Source organism: Lepisma saccharinum, chromosome 4 (assembly GCF_977018435.1).
Source record: "Lepisma saccharinum chromosome 4, izLepSacc3.1, whole genome shotgun sequence".
In the NCBI taxonomy this organism is placed as follows: domain Eukaryota; kingdom Metazoa; phylum Arthropoda; class Insecta; order Zygentoma; family Lepismatidae; genus Lepisma; species Lepisma saccharinum.
The window spans coordinates 101,612,911-101,625,459 of record NC_139232.1 but is presented as its reverse complement, the minus strand read 5'-3'; the positions used below and the strand labels follow the sequence as shown (position 1 = coordinate 101,625,459).

At 38.3% G+C, this 12,549-nt stretch overlaps 1 long non-coding RNA gene across 1 annotated transcript; it reads left to right on the top strand.

Moving 5' to 3' along the window:
• The first annotated feature begins 414 nt into the window (after positions 1-414).
• LOC145987289 (uncharacterized) lies at positions 415-5,151 on the top strand. The gene is made up of 3 exons (XR_014441646.1): positions 415-476; positions 2,265-2,426; positions 4,897-5,151. It is a non-coding gene; the product is annotated as an uncharacterized LOC145987289 (long non-coding RNA).
• Positions 5,152-12,549: the final 7,398 nt, after the last annotated feature.

Below are 12,549 nucleotides of genomic sequence, written 5' to 3'. Positions count from 1 at the left end.
GTAGATCCGCCTGTATGTCCATGTGTGTTTTTGTAATTGTCCTTCCATAGATTTCATCTCATCATAATTCAACCACATCTTGGCAATTAGCCAAAAGTGTCAGAAAAACGAAGTAAAATCAATCAATATTATTAGCGATCAAATGTACGGTTTAGACAATATAGAAACTAATACATAATCGATCTTCGACCTGATAAATACGTTAAAATTAGTCGTGTAAAATGTATCGCCCGGAAATACAATTAAATTTTCATAAGGAAAGTCTATTGTCTTTACGTTTACATAACCTTATTATGCATAGAATAGGATGACGTATATGGTTTTGAAATATGAGAGTTGTCGTTCATTTACGCATACCTAATTGTGGCTCTTGCTCCTGTTCAAGATAAAGGTCAACACACATGTCTCTTTGTCATTGTTGTTTACTGCTTCATGACGTTATCTGATGAAAGGAACTGTACTTCGATACGATAACAGTAAGTATAGATATATATTTTAGTTGGTAAGAATTTACAATACCGGACCCTTCCGTAATTTCTATCCTAGTTCTTATACTCACGAAATACCTATTCCCGATTAATTATCTGAGGTTAACATCTGGGGGTGACGTGTAGAAATTGTTCATTAACGTGTAGAAGTGGTAAAATAAGCTTCACAATTTTCGCAATCATTCTCCGTATACAAGCACGGGAACCATGTTTGGTGATATGAACAATTGACGTTCGCAGTTCCAAAAATGGCGTCTTCAGTGAGGAAAGTTTGCTGTTATAGTGCTACGAAACTAACATTTTTTATCGGTCCCTGATAGCAATTCGCCCACAAACTATTCCCGGGTAGCCCCACGAACCAATCTCGGTAAGATTAGGTTAGGTTAGGTTAGGTAAACAGTTAAAATTTGGGCTCGTAGAACCATGCAAGGCTAGCCCCACAAACCATTCACGGATAGCCCAAACCATAAGGTTAGGTTAGGTTAGGTTTGGGAAGCATAGTTAAAATTTGGGGTCGTAGTAATATCAGGAAAATATTAATTTCGTTCTAAAACGTAAAATATTGCAATAAACATTGTTTTAGTGGAGAAATCCAGGGTTTCTGTTCCGATCACGGTCCACTCAATTTCGTTTATTTTGCAATTTCTACACGTGACCCACAAATTTTAACTTCAAATTCGTGATTAGGAGGCCTCAATAAGTGAGTATGCGAAATATTACAAAAATCGGGGAGGGGACCGGTATTGTAAATTCGCTTCTTTTAGTTTCCCTTTTAGTTTACAAACAAATGCTGCAGCTGTCTTGTCATTACAATATAATAATTTCTATTTTTCTTTTATATGCCTCTTTTATGCCACTTGTAGTTAATCCTCAACGATGAGGATGAATGATGATTAGATCAAAGTGATGAAGTGATAAGCACAAAGGAACATCCGTGACAGATAGTTAAGTAAGTGAGTTAGTTATTTATTTGAAAAAATAGTAAAGTTGCTGTTACTTTCTTCTTTAATTCTAGGTACAACATAACTCAAAGTGAACGTCGAATAAATAGAATTCGTTTTGTTCTATTTGATAATCACTACTTTTTTTCCAAGTATTCCTTACATATAAGAATATTACAGTAGGAAATGGGTCTGTTGGATTTTTGACACAATTTTGTGAGTACAGTATTTGTGTTCTTATTAATTGATTTTACAAATTTTGCATGCAATGGAGGATATTGTTACTGTTGTTTATCTGTTAAATAGTGCATAATGATGTTCTATCTGGAGGCAAAAACCTAAAATAACCCACAGCAAGTAGTCATTATTTTCTGTCTCGTAAACAGCCTTTAATCTTAAATATACAAATGACATAAATGCAATATTTTTTCACTATACATGTTGGGCAATTATATTAGGCAACTACGCCAAAAATATGCGTCCATAGGTGCAAATTGCTTCAATCTTGGGATTTATGAGTACAGTGGAATGCATCCTGGAGGTGGGGTGCTATTGCTTGCGGTCATTCAGTACATATGGACCACAATATACATTTATAGATCAGGTTTTAAAGTTTATAGTGCATATTTGCATGCATATTTTGGATCTTTAATGCATAGAAATCCGCTCCTTACTCTGATGATGATGTAGATTTATTTGCTCCAGAAAGAAATCCTTACACCTTGCATCCACCCAAAGCAGAAAACTAAATTCACACAATGGTATTGCATATACTAAATTGTTTTGAAATTGCAACAGAATGTCAATGATCAATGGTATTGTCATTTTTACATAGGTAAGAAACTGAGTGATAGCAACTAAAGACTTCTGAGCACCTGATTCCGCTCTCAATCAGTACAATGGAAGTGCATTCCAGAAGTTCAAGCAAGCAGAACACGGAAGATTCCGAACAGAAAAACATTCCACCTGCTCGTGTTCGTGGCCAGGATTCACTATTGTAAGTACCTACTCAGACAGCACGAAAGTTTGTGGCAAGTTTGCTTGCTTGTAGCTTTTCAATGCCAGTTCGATAGGACGAGGGGACAAGCTTGAAACAAGTTAACAGTTGGCTCTCACAAGCTTGTTTCAAGCATGCAACTTTCTGTGCCATACATGTTGTTTTTTTTTGCCGTGATAACTAGTTAGCTTGAACCAAGCTTGATGCAAACTTTCTGCTTGCCAGTAAATGCTTGCCTCAAGCTTACATGAAAAGCTTGTTTCAATCTTTAAGCAAGCTTACTGTGCTATCAGGGTATAAGTGATAAATTTAGTTCCAAAATTCATGCCAATAATGTTTGACAATAATAGCTTTCTAAGTTAGAACTTGATAGGCGTCCACTCATTGTATCATTTTAAGTGTTTAATATGTTTAATATGTTAATTATCTATGATGACATAATTTGTTTTGTTCAATTGGGTAGTCTGTTATGGTTATGGACTAACCTTAGCACATTTGATGTTGATTGTGGGTTGTTAGGAGACAGATATTATAAATGTTGCGGGATAATGGAAGTGATTTTGGAAATGTGAATGTGTTAATTTGTGTAGCCAAGAAATATTATGATCTTAATACAATTTTGTTTGTAATAAGGAGTTTAATTGCGAGTGCAAGTGTAATACTCGTATATTAACATTAACTGACATCTAAATATATTTTTGGTGTGCGAGAGTTAGCAAGGTTTACGTTAACATATCCATATCTGATTTCCCACTACCTGAGGGCTTCAAAGTAGGCTGATAAGTCTCATGCTCGCCGTCGAGGAATAAAAGTAAGTTGATCCATTCAGAATAAACCGGGGAACGTAACAAACTATTAGACTTTACTAGCACTTGTGAAACGTCTGGCAGCGTGGTAAGGAACTTTGACCGTAATTATATCTTATTCTTTTTAGCGGTCGGTTTTATATTTTTGCATATATTGCTACAGACGACGTAACTTTCTTATTGTGGTCCGATGACATAAATGGTACATGGATTTACCAACCTACATCCGATGGAAAATCTAGTAGTGTTTGAACTAGGTGCATACCAAATCGTCCACAGAGAATGTAAATGTTCCATGTTTAATTTTCTTCAGGAGAGACCTTTATAATATTATATTTATTGGACCTTTGTCACCATTACGCTGAAAGCTTGTATCATTGCAAAGGCTGTATTGAAGCTTATCTAGAAAGAAGTAGTTGTTTGGTTAGGTATTTATGTTGTAAATAAATATTTAAATTTCAGATAGAACCAACTACAAGCACATCTACCTGATAGAACACTGCATTTTAGAAATGATTAGGTAGTTGGTCTGTAATGGAGATGAAACAATTTCATTATAACTTTGTCATTCGGTAGCAAAGAACAAAGTAATATAAATAAGTTCAATCAACTACTTTGATTCCACTATTATTCAAAATTTTTGTCTGTTAAAAGCAAAGTAAGAACCGAAGTCCACCATGCCAGCAGCACTACAATTTCTAAGCAGCTCCCACAAGTGATTGAGGTTAGAATGCAAGTTTGTTTTGTGTTTTAAGTCAACTTTTATGCACGCATAGGCTAATTGGAACTGGAGCTACAGTTTACAGTGGGATCCAAACCACCAGGTATCAAACTCGGTTATGATGCAAGTTGTTTATTGCTTATTGCAATCAGTAAACACATGTTGTTGTTGTTGTTGTTTCTTTAAAAAAGGTAGGATGCATTGTTTGTGTGTATTAATATCATGATGCATGGAAGGGAGGATTCATGATTTTTTTTTGGTAATAAATTTACAACTCAAGTAATTCATGAAGCATTCCTGGCGTCGAATGATGAAGAAGTTCTTTCGGGATATCAGCCAGGTAGTTTCTGGATAGGCTTCCGAGCTTTCGAGAGCTAACGTCCTTCTCATCTTCAGGGATTGAAGTGCAGAGATGGATAATAAACCTTTTCAAGCAAGGCCTCATCTCCAGGAAGCTATCATCTCGCGGCAAGCCACGGCACCTAGCGACCTGTTGAGTGAGATGAGTCAAGGCAAAATGGATAATAAACCTTTCCCTGCTCCCACAAAAATAGGCAATAATTAGGCTGGAGAGTTCAATGAACTAACCGATCTCTAACTACGCACAGGTAATGATCAGGCTGGAAAGTTCATACGAACTCACCAATCACTGATCATGTGCTATGTTTGAAAAGTTGGGGTATGGTTTTATGTATTTGATGTGCGAGGGGTACGGTGGAGGTGGCGGGCCAATCAGGTGCCGTCTCTACGACGTCCGCGCTCCCTGTCTCAACTGTTTGAACCTACCCAATATTTTTTCAAAAGTTGGCGCCTATGGAAGTAAATTCAACCGATTGTATCAAAGATAAAATGGTATATTAACTATTTTAAACGTAGTGCTAATATGAAATAAGGTAAAATTAAGTAAGCCACATTTTATTAATACCCAAACCTTATTTTACAGCTCGAGATGTTTCGAATGGCTTGCATTGTTCTCATTAGCCTTTTTGGCCTACAAGGTCGTCAAATTCTGTTCTTATCTACTAGGGTTCGAAAGCTGCCCAATTATTAACTTCATCTGCAGAATGTTCAACCAATGGATGGGATATTCGTCCGAATCTTAGTTTCTCGTACTTTGTATGGCTCAGAAAAGTATCTGCAATTTGTGTGTCTCAATGGATGTGATTTCTATGTAATGTGAGAAGTAAAGTCTTTTAATACACGAATATGTTGATATTTATACAGCTAGGTTTTTATGAAGAAAAAATAAAGGTTGAAATATCAATGTAATAAAATAAAACATACTTAAATAAGCGAAAATATGTAAATTGAAGAAATCATAATGCATGTGTACATTTCGTATTATCATTTAGATGAATTGGAATCAGCTTAGGTGACCAAGTGCGCTGCATGGACGAATCACGTTATCTTACAAGAAGGTTCAAGGTACGAGTCCCGGCTGCGCATGGATTTTCCTTTGTGTACCCTCCCACCCCCGCACCCCCTTTGCAGCACTCGAAGTGAAAAATGCTAGCTGGGGGATGTTTGGTCAAACCTTGGGGTTAGCTGCGGGATTTTCCTATGGTATGACATGGTGACAATGAGACAGCTGGAGGATTCTCTGAGAAAATTTTGTTAGCTGGGGAATACCGACCCCTGCATCCCTCCTCACTTGGAGCACTGATAAATTTCCTCTAATCATAGTTCATCCTCATCGTCGCGACTGGTTTAAAAAACAGAAAAGCTATGTATAATAATAAACATACAAATACAGATAAAAGTTAAGTGACGTTTTAAAAGTGGTTTAACGGTACATTCAAGTGGTGATTGAACAATGATATTGTGTTTTTTAAAAAAAAATGCTTTTGGAGAACAGTGTGATGTACTGCCCATTTATCTATAATTAAAATAATGGGCAACAATATAAACTGTACGAGATATGTGCAGTGGCTGTGATTAAGGGGGGCGAGAGGGGCAGTTGATCCTCACTTTTTACCACTTTTGCAATCGCACTATGCTAAACCTTATGTACCAAAGGAAAGTAAACTGTCCTTGCCCCGCACTTTTTGCACCTTGCCCCCCCTTACTTTTGGAACCCAATCGTCGCCACTGGGTAGGCGTAACGTCTGTAACCAATGGTGCATTCGACTGGCTGGATGACATGTTCTTATTCTGGACTGGGAGGAGGGCTCCTGTGAAATGGACACAATGATCATCTGACTTCTACCCCGTAGATTTTACCACATGAGGAATTTGGAAAATGTGAGGATCATCCCGAGAAAGGGTGAGCACAGCTATATCTGCTCTAGATGCTCACAATTTGAGGTGAAATCAAGAAAACATCAGTGTTTAGAATTAACTAGTTACAAGTAACTCAGTTACAAGTTACAGTTACTTTTTTTGAGAAAATGTAACTGTAATTAGTTACTTTTAAAAGTAAGTAACTGTAACTGAGTTACTCTTTTACGATAGAAGTAACGTTTTAACAGTTACCTCTACAGTTACTTTGCGACACTTAAATTGCTATGTAAGTGTCATAAATTATTGGCGATTTTGGACTCAAAGTGAGCCAGAATTTAGTTTCTGCTGTGATATAAAAGCCCATTCTTTGAGACATTAATTCTTGCAAACAATAGATGAAGAGAGAAAGTTGTTGTACTAAATTTGTCTCCTGGCGGTGGTCAGTCGGTAGGCTCCAGCCAGGTGCCAGGAAATTCAAGGTTTATCCTATGTCTCATCTTTCGTTTGGTAGACCTGAATTCCAAAGCGCATCTGATAGTTTTTCTCTTTGCTGTAATATCGGATTAAGCTGAAAAGGGACGTACTGCAATATTTCAGTGTTTTTACGACAGAATTCAACGATACCGGTAGTATGAACTGAAGAAGACGAGAGCTAGCAAAGGCGCATATGAGTGGAAAACAATGTAATTGTTACCACATGATTTCAATTATCTCAGTTCCTGATAATTTAAAAACGGAAGTAAAAATATTTCCAGTTAGAATTCACTTATTTATGATTATTCAGCATTTCTGGATATTTTGAAAAAAGTAATATATTTTGGTAAGTGCTATTCGTTTAAGATTTAAATGATAACCCATTTTCTTGCAATAACAGATACGACAGATCTCACCATTATTATTGATACAACAGTGAATTACAACACTCAAGTGGGAAACGAAAGAATCAGGAAGACCCTAACGATCATTCTCGCTTGTTTATGTAATCGTCTCAGAGAGAACTGAAGTGGTAAGTTTAAAATGCCATTTTCCCCTTCATTGATAATGCACAATTATAGGCTACTACATTATATTTTTTTTATCATTTTCTGGTTCATAAACACTTGAAATCGTAAAGAAAACATGAAGAAACGTTTAAGCAAATGTGTTGAAGCTCGTGGTGGGCATGTTGAGAATGCTTTGTTCCAAGGAAAAGTGCTGCCAATGGTACCAGACTTTATGGTCACCAATGATAAGTAGTCAGCAGCAGTATCAATATTTTTGGATGCACCTAACATCGCTGTGAGAGGAAATCAAGTAGCGATTGTAAAACGTTATTGCACCTTGTGCTCTTGTACCATAGAACCTTCAACTCCTGAACTAAGTGCTGGTTATTTTGCATTATGCTTTTAACTATTCACATATGTTTATGACATCCATGTCCTCTTGTGCAATAGGTGAACAGTTTATTTTCTTTATACATTATTTCCATATGACATAACTCATTATTAGGCGAGATGGAACAATTAGATCTGCGTTATTATGCCTGATGTTGTATTCTGGAGCTGAACTGCTGAATAGCAGGGACAATAACCTTCCGCAAACGGCTTTGATGTTTCAAACTTATTGAAGAAGATATAGCTTCTGTTTCATTGTGTAGCAAAGATGATCATGCTTGTTTGGGGAGAGAAGAAACCATAATTATGCGTAATTTAAAGGGATATTTTAGGTACCAATGGAACAATGAACTAACAAGAAAAGAGTGAGTTGGCATTGTGGTGCTTGTAGGAGTGTATAAAGGAAATTTCTCATTATGCTATAATGCTCATCTATTTTTCAATATTATCCTTGAGATGTCACTTATTTTGGAATTATTATTGTTATTGCATTGTTTTGAATTTACGTCTCTTTTCTACCTCTTCGGATTAATCGCCACAATGAGAATGAATGACAATTAGATTCATTAATTAAATGAATTATGACGGGACTCGCTCTCGGATCCCTCGGGATAATATTATGCAGTTCAAGATAAAACTTGTCAAAGTTTGTTTCAAGTACATTTTACGCTCCGGTACGCTAATTGGGGCTGGACCTACAGTTTGAAGTGGAAGCTGAAGCATTGTTCTCTGTGTTTCCACAGGAAATCGAACACGAAAAATCCTTGATTACAAGGCAACAGCTTTAGTCAATGTGCCATATGGGAAGCCTATACTTCAAACATGCATATATATATATATATATATATATATATATATATATATATATATATATATATATATATATATATTGTTGTTGTTGTTGATTTGGTGTTTTAAGTCCACTTTATGCACAGTAAGGCTAATCGGGACTGGACCTACAGTTTAAAGTGGGATCCGAACTACTATGTACCTCCACCGGGTATCGAACCCGGGACCCCTCGATTACAAGGTGACGACGCTAATATATATATATATATATATATATATATATATATGGCACTGCCATACAACACGGACAAAGTTTCACATTGTGTACAGGACAGACATTAAGACATACAACTTTCTTAAAGCATTTTGCTCTTTTAGGTCTCGTTCTGAGGCAAAGAGGTCTTGAAAATCGGCATATAAGTATTTTATCCTGTACTGCGATGGAACGTAAAAATACGGCAGTGTATGGTCCGCTTTAATCGGAACATTTGATAGCCTTATGTTAATGCACTTGTCACTGTACTGTGTGCAATTAGCCATTGTGCTAATACGCCTTTCATTTTAAAATGAATCAACCAGTCAATTTCTAAAGGCTGGCCTGGCTAGGTAAAATAGACTGTGAAAGAAATAATGCGATCTTTGCAAGTAAAAGTTACGGCATTAGACGTCTCATAAGCCTTACATTCTTACTGCTTTCCACAACGCTTCAACTAACCCGAATTGACCTTGAAGAACGCACAGTATTGTCAATTGTTAGCTTTGTCTTACTGGTCTTTGTGCTATTGCTACATCAGGTTCATTCGCTTATTACTAACGACTGAATGGCTGCAAACTGGTTGGAATGTCAGTTTAGTTTCTACAAGGTTATCTTCTATCACCCACCCCTTGTAGCAAAGAATTATATGACTACGACAAACGTTTACCGTCGTTGTTTCTTGTAAGTTTTACAAACTTCATTTACTAAGTATGATATTTGAAGGGTTCAGAGCACAATTGAATACAGTTTTGAGAAAAAGGCACATTAAATAACTTAGTACAGTGGGATGGTCAGGTATTGCTCGGCAAATTGTCCACGACTATTTTCATTAATATTTCTCTTATTACGTCCTACATGTTTTTAAGAAAATGATTATTGTTTATCCTGGTGCAGAGGATGTTTATAGCTTGCTTGACGTTTTGTTTCAGTTCTTGATGCACCCTTTGCGTAAATCAAAAATAATAAACATGGTGATGGACAATTTGCTTGGTAATACTTATGCATCGAACTGTTCTATGCTTAGCTGTTGGAGCACAAACATTGTGGTGCCTCTAGGAGCAAGAATTTGAAACTTAAGATATACTTACTTCTAGTACTGAAACGTTGTATAACACTTCACATTTCTAAGTTATACGTGTAACTCTTTTTTTTTAAAGTGGAGTTACGCCACTTGAGCTCTGAACCCCTCACATATAAGCTGTATGACTGCTTGTCAATTATTCTCGATATTTTTATGACATATTGGTTGTCCATTTCAATTCTTAAACACACATACGTACAATAACTTCGCTCGGGCACACATATAAAAGAAAACGTATCAAATTTAATGTATACACTTGTTTGTTTCTTGGTTCATCGTTGAATAACTCTTGCGATATTATGCATTTTAATGAATCAGCTGAAAGATGTTGCATTGAATTAAATTTTAATGTATTTTCTTACATTTGCATCTCTAATTGATACAACTATTTCACTGTCAATGCATTTTTCTTTTATTCTTCTTAAGTTCAGGTTGTTATTTTATTAAAAAGATCCGAAGAAAGGTCAATATTTAATACGCTACGCATATAAAATAATTTCCTGAATTTCAAGCAAGGAAAGATTATTCTGACTATCGGGATAGACTGATTTAATTTCAAGATAATTAATTATTGTTTGAAAGAAAAATCTACAAAATACATTTGCATTAGATAAATAATATTTATAAAAATATATGTATTTTAGTGTACCTAGTATGTTCACTGTGCGATGCATTTAGATGTTACCTTGAGGCTAAAGCTTTTAGTCACATTTTTGCTTCAATTAATGGGTTTACTTTTCTTTGTGTGGGTTCAACGGTGGGCGATATAATTGATGTGAGCTCTGCTTCAGTAGCATAGCTGCTGGCATTCTCGATTTCTTTTTCATGGTCATTCAGTCTACCTCCTCTCTCTCTCTCTCTCCTCTCGCTCTTATTCTCATTCTATCTCTTCTCTATCTCTTTTTCACATCTTTTAAATTCATCTTCTTTCTCCTCTCTATCTCCCCTCTGTTTCACGCTCTTTCATTCTCTCCTTTGATAACGCAAGTGCTCTTCAAACTCTTGACGACTTTCTAACCTCCAAATCAGCTGATGTCTTCAAGATTGGAAACGTAAAACTGCCTCAGCCTTAAGAGACAGTCATAGACAATGAAGGAGTACTGATTAGTTCTTGCTCAGAGACCTGCACAAGACCCGGAAAAAACCCGTCTGCGAGGAGGTGCGTCTACAACCTTGGTGACAATGAAGTTCGACCAGAAAGGAATACTTGATTAAATGCACAGAGGCATAGGCGGTGGAATGGGTGACCCGCAGAAGTGACGCATGTGTGTAAGAGGAGGCGTGTGAGCAGGCAAGAATCGTGATCCCAGCATGTTGCACCCAAGGTCACGTAAAGAACGAAAACTGGGAACTATACGCGTGACATTGAACTTCGACCAGGCACCAGACCCATACGGAAATTCCAGATAGTGGCGCATTCGACGGAAGCATAACGTCATGGACACGATAAGGGAGTCCGCCGTATATAAGCGCATGCTGTGCACCGAGGAACCTCAGTGCATCATCACCATGGCCAGGGGCAAACCTATTGACAACACCGTGAGGAGAAGAGTGGTGGAGTTGCAACGGGATGGACTCAGTGAACGGGAAATAGGGCGCCAACTGAACTTACCCAAGTCAACCATCCACTGCATCATCAAACACCACCAAAATACGAGTACTACAGAGCCAGGTAAGGCCCCCGGTCGAAAACGCCTGCTGAGCGTGAGTGACCTACGGATATTTAGGCGCTATATCCAGACCAACAATCATGTTTCTGTGGCCGAATTACGACTGTGGACTCGAGAACGCTTTCACATTGAAGTGTCAACCAGAACCATTCGCCGTTACCTACAGCGATGCGGTTACCGAGTGTACAAGGCGAAACGTAAACCCTTCCTTTCCATGTTGAACAAAGGCAAGTGACTACGGTGGGCACGAATGTACCGGGGATGGACATTTCGGCAGTGGAACAGGGTTTTGTGGACGGACGAATCCATTTTCAATGTTGTGTATGGGAAAATACGGAAAACAGTCATTTGTCGGAAGGAGGAACAGAATGAAGCAAAATGTTATGCACGTCGGGTACAGAAACCTGCGTCAGTGATGGTATGGGGATGCATGACGGCATCTGGGGTTGGCCCACTACACGTCTGTGAGGGCATTGTGAATGCACACGCCTATACACGCATACTGGAGCGGCATCTTCCCACAGTGCGAAGGCACCTGTTCCACAGGCGGCGTCTCATCTTTCAACACGACAATGCCAGGCCTCATACAGCGCGGCTGACAAGAGAATGGTTGACTCGCCATCACGTGCGAACTGTGCCATGGCCACCATCGAGTCCCGACCTCTCGCCCATTGAGAATGTGTGGCGTGTTCTTAAGCGACGTGTGCAACAGAGGGGACCCACGACAGTGGCTGCTCTTATCGCCTGCCTGCAGGAGGAATGGCACCGCATCGATGTGGAATACCTTGAACGACTCGTCCGCAGCATGCCCCGACGCATTGCCACAGTTATTCGCCGACGGGACGGCGTCACACCATGGTAAACAGGATCCTCTCTAACAGTGGTCGAACTTCAATGTCACGTGTAGATGGACGAAAATGTTTTATTTTGCGTGGACACCATACATTGCTGCGTTGCAGCGGAAATTTGTGTTTTGCTTTGTTCCATGTAGCCTGCTGAATAAAATATGTTCAGCATATGCATGTGTTCTCCTTCTTTCACAACGCACTCCTATATTTGTGACTGGTCGAACTTCATTGTCACTAAGATTGTACAATAATATGCAACACGCACGTCAAGCCCAGGTGTTGGACATCGCGCAAGCGAGCTTCACGTCACAGTTGTTCACAAGCATCGATGCCTGCCAGGTTTTTCTATTACCCGGGTC